Here is a 9,817-nt window from a genome sequence, read left to right as displayed (position 1 = left end):
CTTGGACTACACTCCCTCCTGAGTCTGTTCTGCTGCCTATGGCTCTTGCTGTGACTCCCCTGAGGCTGACTCTCATCAATAGCGACACGCCATCCTCTAACCATGGCTGTCCCAGCTGGACCACCATGATGACGCTCAACCTCCTGGACAGCGCCCTCTGGGCTGGTGAAAGCTGATCTGCAATGACTACACCACTCCTAGCACCTCCTGCCACTGCACACTCTACGGCAACTGCAACTGCGGCTGCTCTAGCTGTATCAGCATCTGGATACTTGCGCTTCTTTGTTGCAAGCTTCTTCATCGCCTTGCCTTTTATATCAGTAGGCAAGCAAGGTGGACACCTCGGATCCTCATCACCTGGAACACCACTAGCATTCTTGACACGGGCCATCTTAAATGAATTGTTGCCTCTGACAAAGATCAACTACCAACTATCACTTCTGAGGCTTGGCCTCGATCCATACTCATGAGCTTGGCCCCAAGTTGACTGACAACTACCAAGATGACCTCAGAAACACTGACTTGTTGCACGTTAGAATAGATAGGATATATGAATAATTACAATATATCTAGAGATACGAAATCCTAAGAAGCAAGCAATAGATGTGAATTTGGATGCGAGGGCTTGCTACCTGATGAACCAATGAACTGAAGAACAAGGAATGGATCATGGAGAACCACTAGGTCAGCACTGTAAAGCTAGGGTTTTGGCAAAGCAATGCAGCGTGGATCGGTGATGCAATGTAGGCACTGAATGTTGTTGGCTTTGGTGTGGATGGAAGCTAGGGTTCCGGTAATGCTCTTGAGGTGGCACTGGTGTTAGGGCACAGGAGCAGCATGAGCACGGCGGTGGCATAGATCAGAAGTGCAGGTATGGTGACATGGGAGTGAGGCGCACGGGGCAAGTGGCGGCGCAGATTGCTGTGGGTGGCATGCGGGCACAGGAAGGCATGGCGTGGTGGCGCACGGGAGGCTTTGGCGCAGGAAAGCAGCACGAGGCTATGCAGCATGGGCGCTAGAGCTTGTGGCAACTAGGGCATGGGCATGGGCAATGGCAAGCTCAAGGTGAGGCAGCAATGTTAGTGCGGTGCGGGATGCGGGATAGGTCATGGCACGTACGGCGGTTATATGGTGGCCCCAGCGAGACAAAAAAGGAAACGGAGAAGAAGCCCTGAGCCCACATGATTTCTACTAACCGGGCGCTCCGGTGGCAACGACCAGACGCTGCCACCCAGAGTCCGGTCAATTCTAGAGAGGTCCAAAACCCCTAGAATCATGACCGAACATGTCCGATCACCACTGACCGGACACAGCCAGAGTCCGGTCCACCTTGTCTCCTTCGTCTTCACTTGACCAGACACAGGAACACCTTCTGACTAGACGCTAGACAGCAAAGTCCAGTCACACCATCGTAGCAAGGTTCACCTCCTGTGAACTGACCAGACGCTGGACTTCAGAGTCCAGTGCTGTATCCGGTCACACTTTTCCAGCAAATCTTCAAAGTTCCTTCGTGCTGCCTATTCCCAATCTAGTCCCAACTTCAATAAGATCCAAATAAACACCAATTGGGACTAATGTGAGTGACCTCTCTCAAACCCTCAATTTTTTCAAAATATTTTGCCTGAGGCTATAAATCTTTTTAAGAAAATAGGTAATAAAAGGGTGATTGAAGAGAAACAACAAAACAACATCCATGCATATGCAATGCAATACTTGAAAGCAAATCTAGTTGCTTGTCAAGTTTGATCCAAGGTTAAGCTTCTTCACACGCTTTTCGGCGGTTATCTTAACCATGTTAGACAAGCCCTATATGCATTACCAAAGATTAAACATGTTGTATATTATAATGCAATGCAAGGGACAAGACAAGCTCATTTTCTAGTGAAGTTGCTAAAATCAAGAACATTGAGCTCATTCCGCAATCGACAAAAAGTCACCTCATCTAGCGGTTTAGTGAAGATATCTGCCAATTGATCCTCGGTCCTTACACCTTTAAATGAAATATCATTCTTTGCAACATGATCTCTAAGAAAGTGATGGTGGATATCTATGTGCTTGGTGCGAGAGTGTTCAACCGGATTATTTGCAAGTTTTACTGCACTTTCATTATCGCACAAAAGAGGTACTTTTTCTAGAACTACACCATAGTCTAGCAAAGTTTGTTTCATGTAAAGTATTTGTGCACGACAAGCACCCGCGGCAATGTATTCTGCTTCGGTGGTGGACAAAGCCACACTATTTTATTTCTTGGAGGACCAAGACACAAGTGATCTACCAAGCAAATGGCACCCTCCGGATGTACTTTTTCTATCAACTTTGCAACCGGCATAATCCGAATCGGAATAGCCAACTAATTCAAATATAGCTCCTTTGAGATACCAAAGGTCAATGTTTGGTGTGTGCTTAAGATACCTAAGGATTCTTTTAATAGCAATCAAATGAGTTTCCTTAGGATTAGCTTGAAATCTAGCACACATACACACACTAAACATGATGTCGGACCTAGATGCGGTTAAATATAACAAGCTACCAATCATAGAGCGGTAGAGAGTTTGATCAACCGTGTTACCTCCATCATCTAGGTTGAGATGTCCATTAGTAGGCATTGGTGTCTTGATTGGCTTACATTCATCCATTTTGAATCTCTTGAGAAGATCATTTGTATATTTCTCTTGAGAGATGAAAATCCCTTCTCTCATTTGCTTGACATGAAAATCAAGAAAAAATGTAAGCTCTCCAATCATTGACATCTCAAACTCCTTTGACATCAATTCATCAAACTCTTTGCAAGAATTTTCATTTGATGATACAAAGATGATATCATCAACATACACTTGACAAATGAAGATATGTCCATCAAGCTTCTTGGTGAATAGTGTGGTGTCGACCTTCCCAATGGTGAAGCCCTTCACAATGAAGAAGTCCCGAAGGTGCTCATACCAAGCTCTTAGGGCTTGTTTAAGCCCATATAACACCTTGGACAACCTATAAACATGATTAGGATATCTAGGGTCTTTAAACCCAGGAGGTTGATCAACATAGACTAGTTCATTAATAAAGCCATTTAAAAATGCACCTTTCACATCCATTTGATATAGTTTCATTTCATGATGTGATGCACATGCAAGGAGGATACGAATGGCTTCTAGTCTTGCAACCAGTGCAAAGGTCTCTCCAAAATCCAAACCTTCAACTTGAGAGAACCCTTTTACAACTAGTCTTGCCTTATTCCTCACAACAATGCTTTGATCATCTTGCTTGTTGTGGAACACCCACTTTGTTCCAATGACTCTTGCACCTTGTGGTCGCTCTTCAAGAGTCCACACTTCATTGCAGGTGAAGTTGTTCAACTCTTCATGCATGGCATTTATCCAATCCGGATCTTGAAGAGCTTCTTCTACCTTAGTAGGCTCAAAGCAAGAGACAAAAGAGTGATGTTCAATAAATGAAGCAGGCTTTTGAGATCGAGTCATTACTCCCTTTGATGGACTCCCTATGATGAGATCTTGTGGATGAGCTTGTAGTAGAGGTGAATTTCTTCTATCAACCACTTGAGGGAGAGGTTGTGGAGCCTCAACATCATGTGCTTATGTCACCATTTGCTCATGGGATACATGAGTGTCTTCATTTTCTACTCACCCATCACATTTGATGAAGAAGGTGGATTGATCACTTGTACATTATCTTCATCATCATTAGGCTTGATGTCTCCAACTGAAATATTCTTCATGGCCTCCCTCAATAGTTCATCACCTACATCATCAAGATTCTCATGTGCTCCTTGGGAGCCGTTAGATTCATCAAATTCCACATCATATGTTTCTTCAACCAAGCTGGTGGCATGATTAAATACTCTATATGCTTTGGACTTTGATGAGTGAAAGGATCAAGATGCCCAAGAGGGGGGTGAATTGGGCTAATTCTAAATTTCTTTACAATAATTAAATCCTATTGTTTGCCCAATTAACCCCTTGTGCCTAGAAAGTGTTTCTAAAGTTCTATCACACAAAAAGTCTTGCAACCTAAGTTCCAATCCTACTCTAGTGTGGCAATTCTATGAATGTAAAGACAAGTAATAAATTGCTCAAAGTAAATGCTCAAAGTAATGAGAGAAGGAGGAATGTGGCGATGTTTTGCCAAGATATCAGAGAGTCGCCACTCCCCACTAGTCCTCATTTGAGCACCCATGCAAGGGTGTAGCTCCCCCTTGATCCTTGCAAGGATCAAGTGCTCTCTACGGGTTGATTCTTCGACACTCCATCATGGTGAATCACCCACAACCGCTCACAACTTGAGTTGGGTCATCCACAAGCTCCGTCGGATGATCACCAAGCTCCCAATCACCACCAAGTCGTCTAGGTGATGGCGATCACCAAGAGTAACAAGCACAAACTCTCACTTGACCACAACAAGCCTAATGAGAAGGGTGGATGCATACTTTGCTACTCTTGATCTCACTAATGAGGGCTCTCTTTGGGATTCTCAAATCTCAATCACCTCACTAGGACCTTTCTCTTCTTGGCACTCTCAAAGGTGTTTCTCAGCTGATGAAATGAGCAAAAGTACCCCCACACATGAATGGAGGAAGTATATATAACATGGGCTAAAAAACGAACCATTATGTGCCTCTGCGGGGTGACCAAATGCTCCGGTCATGTTGATCAGACACGCTGGTCAGTTCACCCTGAACTCTAGTGTTTAAAGTGTGACCGGACGCTGGCCAGCATCCGGTCAGCACTGATCGGATGTGTCTGGTCAAGATTTTCCCTCTCTGGAACCTTACTGGAGTCAACCAGACGCTGGCCCTCAGCGTCCGGTCACTTGACCTCTCAGCGTCCGGTCACTTCCAGACAACTTCACTTTGATCAAATGAACTGACCAGACTCTGAGCCAGTGTTCGGTCACACCAAAGCCAGCGTCCGGTCAGTATTTGACCCTCCATTCACTTCCAACTTTTGAACATACATGAATCAAGTTTGCTCCAATGGATCTAAGGGCTTTTTAGGAGCTACCTAGTGCTAGGTTTAGCAAGTGTGCACCACACCTAACCCACTAGACTCACCTAGGTCAAGCTACCCGTCCATACCTTCCTTAATAGTATAGCCAAAGGAAAAACAAAGTTCTAAACTACTCTAAGTGTCTCTTTAACACCAAACTACACTTAGAACTAGTCCATCCTTAACCTTGTCGTCCATCCTTTGAAAACTAAAACGATTTCCATCATAGGGGCATGACCACCATGATAGCCCAATCGATCTCCAATACCATGACCTAACTTAATTGCCTCTGCAAAACACACATTAGTCATAGTAATCATGTATTGTCATTAATCACCAAAACCCAACTAGGGGCCTAGATGCTTTCAATCTCCCCCTTTTTGGTGATTGATGACAATACCACCTCGAGTATGTGAAAGAGTTGAGGTTTTTAACATGCTTGGTTCATATAAGCTTTTGACAATAAGAACAAAAGAGTTAGGCAAGCTTATATGACCCAAGCCAACATGATGTACTCAAAAGATATGAAATAAGCATGAGTACAAGTAATAAAGCTCATTTGCATCGAAGTGAAACGCGGAAGCAAAGCAAATGAGCATAGCACAAGTGATATGACATATAAATAATTCAAAGTAGAGAGCATACATGTCATATAGCACAATTACGTAGATATCACTGTCACATAGATATAGTTTGATGCATAAAAGTGAACACACGAATGCATAATAGTGTATCACACATAAAAACCAAATATAATAGATAGTCTAATAGGTAAACAAAGCTCCCCCTATGTCGCTCCCCCTAAGTCTAGCATACTCGATCCCTCTCCCCCTTTGGCATCAAACACCAAAACCTAAGGGTCGGTCGACAGGGCTGCAGCGGACGAGTCGGGCGCTGAAGTACGAGGAGCAAGCTGGAACTGAGTGCCATCATCATCTGACCCAGAGCTCTAAGCTGTCTGACCCTCTATAGCTAGAAGTGATGCTGAAGCGGTCTGGCTTGGATCAACAACTAGAGCTGCTGTAGACTGTGCAGGTATGACTAGAGCAGCCGGCTCTGATGATGCCACTGAGGAAGGGAGCGTCTCTGTAGTCCCGGTAATAGGTGCAACTATAGAAGGACCTGGGACATGCAAATATGGTGGAGTAGGCTACCCTATCAACTCACTGAAGGTCGCTCCAAGACTCCTAGTGTGGGGGGTATGACCCCGGATACCCACGGCAGACCACATGTGCTACGCCCCTAGGAGTATATTAGACGATCACCCCCTCCACGGCAGACTCCCTGAAATATTTAAGGTGGGCAGGGACCCCCTCCAAACTCACACAATATCAGACGATAGACAATACAAACCAACAGACCACAGGAGTAGGGTATTACATCATACTGACAGACTAAACCTGTCTAACTCATGTGTCTCTGTTGCCTTCTTGTTCTTGATCTCATGCTCCTCTGCCGATCAATCTACCTTCGTGGGATACCCTCAGAGGACTGTCGACGATATTCTATCGACAGTTGGCGCGCTAGGTAGGGGCTTGAGTGTTGTTTCCCTGTCGTACAAGATGGCTTTTTCCGTAGGCTCTTTGTTCCTCCCGTAGCCTGGCTAGATCTTCATGGTCAGATCAATCTCGCGGATCATCAACACTGACGGAGCCAGAGAGCTCCTCGACCCGGTGCAGATCAATTCTACGTTGATCACCCCTGCACCTACGACTATAGATCTGATCTCAGAGCCGCCTTCAAGGTCGTCTTCATCATCAACTCACCGCCTGCTTCCTCGCTACCAGAGGAGACAGATCAACAACAACAATCTAATCACATCCATCGATTGGTCAGTCTAAAGCTCGTTGATTGCCTCTCCATCATCAAATCGGCTCTAAACACTCTATTTAGTGCCAACCACCCTCTGATTCAAATCTATCAGAGGCTGCTCGAAAAACTCTAGGGGCTATGGCCCTACCTTCGGGTTCCCCAACATCGCCGCCGCTTACCAAGATGCCCTAAGGGGCAGATTCACCGACTAGGTTAAAGACATCCATCCTCTCGCCGACCAGATAGCGCAATATGTCACCGACCAGATGTTTTATCTAAAGCTAAGTCACGCTTTAATATTTTTCTAAATATTCTCCAATCTTCGTTAATTGTCATAATGTTTCTCCGAGCTGTTTTCTCTATGTTTGCTCTCCAAACGATTTTTTGAACCCCCGAATAGTCCTATTGATGCTCGGACGCCTCCAGAGACGGCCCTATCTCCGGCTCCTCCCTACACATGCACGAGCGTCTGCCCTCTGTGTTATGGGTGGTCGGCAGTGGCTCCTTAGCGATGTCTATTCCTCCTACACGTACACATGCTGGGGTGATCGGTGAGTAGAAGCACACACCCCTTGCCCCGGACTCCATCGGATCCTAGGAGGATTTGAAAAAAGTCTTCACCGATAACTACATGGCCACGTGCACTCGGCTAGGCACCAAGCACAACCTAAACCGCATCGACCAGAAGCCATCTGAGCTCCTCTACAGCTACATCCGATGCTTTTCTGAGATGAGGAACTCTATCCCCAACATCATGGAAGCTAAGGTCCTCACCGCCTTCATCCGAGGACTCCACCACCATGAGCTCCGCTCCAAGTTCAACCACAAGCCACCTACTGGGATTGGCGAGATGATCACAACCGCCAACCAGTACGCCGATGCTGAGGAGGCTGAGGTGCGCTTCAACGAGGATGTGGGCACCCAACGACCAACACGTCGGTATGATGACCGCCCCACCGACCAACGCCACAGCGACCACCGTTTTGATGACCATAGTTATCCTTATAACAGTGGTTGAGGTCAGCAAGAAGGGCCCAAGTCTGGCTAAAATTGCCACCGCTGGCCAGACCACATTATCGCTGCCGTCAATGAACTTCGTGCCAAGCGCAACTATGATGAGTAGTACAGGAAGATCCTCGACGGCCCATGCCTGCTCCACAAGAATGCCAAGCATAAAATGAAGGACTACCTCGGGTTGGCTAAGGAATTCCAGAACAAAAAGCTAGACGACGATGCTAATGACGGAGCCGGAGGTCGCCGACCACCTGGGGGGCAATGGCAATGCCTTCTAGGACCACAACAAGGTGGTCGCCACTATCTTCAAGGGCCTTGCCTCCACAAAAGCAGAAGGGAACGGAAGCTCACTGCACGGTGGGTGCTCAACGTCACCGCGGAGGACGCTATCGCCAACCCCAGCTATCGCCCATGGTCTAAGGTTCCCATCACCTTCAGCAAGGACGACCAGTGGGTGGGCATTCCCTACACAAGGCGCTTCCCCCTTGTCCTTGACGCAACCATCCAAAAGGTGTTGTTCAGAAAAGAGCTCGTCGATGGTGGGAGCACTCTGAACCTCTTCATCGGAGCCCTAAAGGAGCTGGGCCTCGGATTAGCGGATCTAACGCCCTCTGATTCCTCTTTTTGGGGTGTGGTACCCGGTAGGGCCTCCAAACCACTTGGAGAGATCACGCTACCAGTAAAATTCGGCATGGCGAGCAACTACCCGCGTCGAGCACATTAACTTCTATGTCACTGATTTCAACACCGCTTACCATGCCATACTTGGTCGGCTAGCTCTAGCCAAGTTCATGGCTATACCGTTATCGACGAAATATGGTCGGCAGTCTACCTAGGGGTATGCCCAAGGTAGTAGATTGTCGGTAGATAGATGCGCAAGCCACAAACAAGACGGTGATGCAAGACGGACACGAGGTTTTATCCAGGTTCGGCCGCCAAGAAGGCGTAATACCTACGTCCTACGTCTGATTTGTATTGTTGTATGTCAATGAGAGATGTTTTTTAGAGGGATCCCCTGCCCGCCTTATATAGTCCGGGGGGCAGGGTTACAGATCTGGAAACTAATCCTAGTCAGTTACAATTGCCATATGTGGCCGGATAAGGATTCCTATTCTAACCATCTAGGATCCTGCTTGATCGCCAAATCCGCCTTGACTCCTTGCGCGAGACTCCAACCAGGTTGGCTGGGCCGCACGTCGTCTTTCGGATGGACCAGACCCATCGATCTGGGCTGGCCCAATATTAGCCATAAGGGTATAGGGGTTAATACCCCCACAGCTAGTCCCTGAGCACCATGTATTATGCTACGACACGCCATTTCGACCTTCTCCGACAAGCAAGGCCCGAGTCCTTGACATCTCTTGACCACCGTCGCCACCGGAGAAATAGGTTGTCCGAAGAATGTATGGTGCTCTTAAGAAAAAAGAAAAAGATTTCCATCCCGGGAAGTGTGCCCACTTGTATTTCTGAAAAGAAATGTAAGTGCGTCTTGAAGCGTAGCATCCTTGACCGTCAGAGGTGTAGTGGTCGAAAAACAAGCACATTCACCGCAAGGTGAAGTGTGCCCACTTAGTCCCCGAGCCTGGTAGTAGGTGACGTAGGCACGTGGTGCCAGGGTCTAAAAAGAATTCCTAGTTAAGTTGAGAACCCAATCGTCGTACAGGCGATACAAGATGCACCGGCAGGTGCATCGTACCGATGTAGTCCCCAAGCTTGCTGGAAGGCGAAGTATGAGCCTTGTAGCAAGGTCTAAATAAATGTCTCTCAACTGTATGTGAGTACAAATCACATGTAGCCGAGGAGAACGATTCTCTGAGTAGTGGTCGGGACAGTCCCCGAGCACATCAGTTGTCGGAGCAGTCCCTGAGCACGATAGTGGTCGGAGTAGTCCCCGAGCACGTTAGTGGTCGGAGCAGTCCCCGAGCACTTCAGTGGTCTGGGCGGTCCATGAGCACGATAGTGGTCCGGGCAGTCCCTAAACACAGTAGTAGTCT

The sequence above is a fragment of the Miscanthus floridulus genome, chromosome 5, assembly GCF_019320115.1.
Source record: "Miscanthus floridulus cultivar M001 chromosome 5, ASM1932011v1, whole genome shotgun sequence".
Lineage (NCBI taxonomy): Eukaryota > Viridiplantae > Streptophyta > Magnoliopsida > Poales > Poaceae > Miscanthus > Miscanthus floridulus.
The sequence above is the reverse complement of the archived record's forward strand: the minus strand, read 5'-3'. Positions refer to the sequence as shown.